The sequence below is a fragment of the Choloepus didactylus genome, chromosome X (assembly GCF_015220235.1).
Source record: "Choloepus didactylus isolate mChoDid1 chromosome X, mChoDid1.pri, whole genome shotgun sequence".
NCBI classification, from domain to species: domain Eukaryota; kingdom Metazoa; phylum Chordata; class Mammalia; order Pilosa; family Megalonychidae; genus Choloepus; species Choloepus didactylus.
Window position 1 is genome coordinate 161,988,085 of NC_051334.1, and position 2,838 is coordinate 161,990,922.

Genomic DNA, 2,838 nt, shown 5'->3' on the forward strand with positions numbered 1-2,838 from the left:
GAATGACAATATGAAGCACATGAATATATGTGTTACAGGTGTCCAAGAAGGAGAAGGGAAAAGGGACAGAAAGAATGATAGAGGAAGTAATCAATGAAAATTTCTCAATTCTTATGTAAGACATAAAATTACAGATCCAAGAAGTGCAGAGTACCCCAAACAGAATTGATCCAAATAGACATACACCAAGACATTTATGAATCAGATTGTCAAATGTCAAAGACAAATGCAGAATTCTGAAAGCAGCAAGAGAAAAGCAATCCATCACATACAAGGGAAGCTCAATAAGACAAAGTGTGGATTTCTCAGTAGAAACCATGGAGGAGAGAAGGCAATGGTATAATTTATTTAAGATTCTGAAAGAGGAAAAACTGCCATCCAAGAATCCTATATCTGGCAAAAATGTCCCTCAAAAATGAAGGCAGATATACAGACAAGGAGAGAGTTCATGAACAGGAGACCTCCTCTAGATGAAATACTAATGGTAGTGCTACAGACAAATAGGAAAATACAGGAGATAGAGGTTTGGAGAAGAGTGCAGAAATGAAGATAACAGGAGATAGAGAGTAAAGTTTGGGCATTTGATGCTGAAGGAGTACAGAGTGTTCAACAGGTTTGATTGTATAGATCCGGAAATGGATAGCACAATACTGGGTAATGGTAGCACAATATTTTTAGTACACTGAACAAAGATGACTGTTAGTATGGTTGAAAGAGGAATGTTAGGGGCATGCAGGACACCAATAGGAAAGATAGAAGATAAATACTGGGAAGGTATAACTTAGTGAATCCTACAGTGGTCAATGATTTGATTAAATGTACAAATATAAGAATGTTTTTGCATGTGGGAAAACAAATGAATGTTTGTTTCAACAAACAAATGAATGTTGCAGGGTGTTGAAATAGTATGTGTTCTCATTTGCTAATGCTGCCATGATGCAGAATGCCAGAAATAGATTGGATTTTATAAAAGGGATTTATTAAGTTACAAACTTACAGCTCTACAGCCATAAAAGTGTCCAAACCAAGGCATAAACATGAGTACACCTTCACTGGAGGAAGACCATTGGCATCCAGAAAACCTCTGTTAGGTGGGAAGGCGCATGGCTGGCATCTGCTTGCTCCCAGGTTGTGTTTCAGAATGGCATTCTCCAAAATGTCTCTCTTACCAGAAGCAAGTGTCTGGGCCTGTGTGGCTCTTTTTAAAATACTCTAGTAAACTAATAAAGACCCATGCTGAATAGGTGGGGCCACACCTCCATGGAAATAATCTAATCAAAGGTATTGCACACATTTGGGTGGGTCACATCTCCATGGAAACAACCTAATCCAAAGATTCCCACCTAATCAATGCTAACACATCTGCCCCCACAAGGTTGCATTAAAGAACATGGCATTTTGGGGGACATAATACATCCAAACCAGCACAGTGTGGTATTGTGGAAAAATACAATGAATGCAAACTAGAGTCTATAGTTAACACTAACATTGTAATATGCACCCATTAAATGTAACAAAGGCAACATACCAAAGTTAATGTTTATGAAAGGGGGATATAAGGAGGGGTACGGGATGTTTGACATGGGTGTTGTTGTCTGACCTTATAATTGTATTTTATTTTTTCTATTGCTGCTTTTGAGTTGTCATTTGTTTCCTTTACTTTTTTATTTTTTCACTTCTTCCTCTTTCTTTGTGGAAGAAATGGAAATGTCCTCATATAGATAGTGGTTGTGAATGCATAACTATGTGATTATACAGGAACCATTGATTGTTTACTGAAGAAGGAATGTATGGTGTGTGAATAAAACTGTCTAAAAATAAACAGAGGGATAAAAGTGTTGGAGAAAATGAGGAGAAAGGGATGTACCTAATCACTATTGGTCAGAAAGTAGAATGGTGCAGCCAATCTGGAGGACAGTGTGGTGGTTCCACAACAAGTTAAGCATGGGGTTGCCATATGGTCCTGCAACACAGTTATTGGGTATATACTTGGGAGAACTGAAAAGAGGGACACAAATGGACATTTGCACAGTGAGTTTTATGGTGGCAGCATTCATTATTCATGGTGGATGGAGGCGGCCTAAGGGTACATCAACTGATGAACAGAATGGCAATCTGTGATGTATACATACAATAGAGTATTGAGCTGCTACAAGAAGGAACGAATTTGTAAGGTATGCAACTAGATGAATGGATATTGAGGACAGTATGCTGAGTGAAATGAACCAGAAATGAAAAGACAAACATTATAATGCCTCACTAATATGGACTAACTATAGTGTGAAAGCTCTGAGAATTGAATCTCAGAGCACAGGTTATCAAGGGAAGGCTTGTTGTAAAGTTTCCTAAATTGTTAGCTCTTACAGAAGTTACATCTATTTCTGAGTTGTAATGGCCATTTCTAAATTCTGAGATGCTGAGCTCTTTGTGCATAACCTGTTTGGCCCCTGGAACTTCAGGTATCTGTGTGACATGTGTACTCAGAGCCAGAGTCTGGCAGCTATGAATGTCAGCATTACCCCATACAGAAAATGTTAAAGAGTCTGAAAAAGAGATTAAACTTCAATTAGAGATGTGAATGAAATGGACTTGGTTAAGACTAAAGTAAATCAGACTACAGGGTAAAGGACAATACTGATGGTGTTTCAAAACTTCACCTTCTGTGTGAGACCAAAGAAGAGATACTTTTTAGGTGTAAAATCTATTTTAACACACTATATAATTTAATTGGTATGGTCAGTTTAATCAAACACTGTAATTACTTGCAATCTTAAATAGGGAGTGAAATATGATTGGTTTGTACAGGTTAATCTGAAGCCCTGATACATTCCAGAGCAA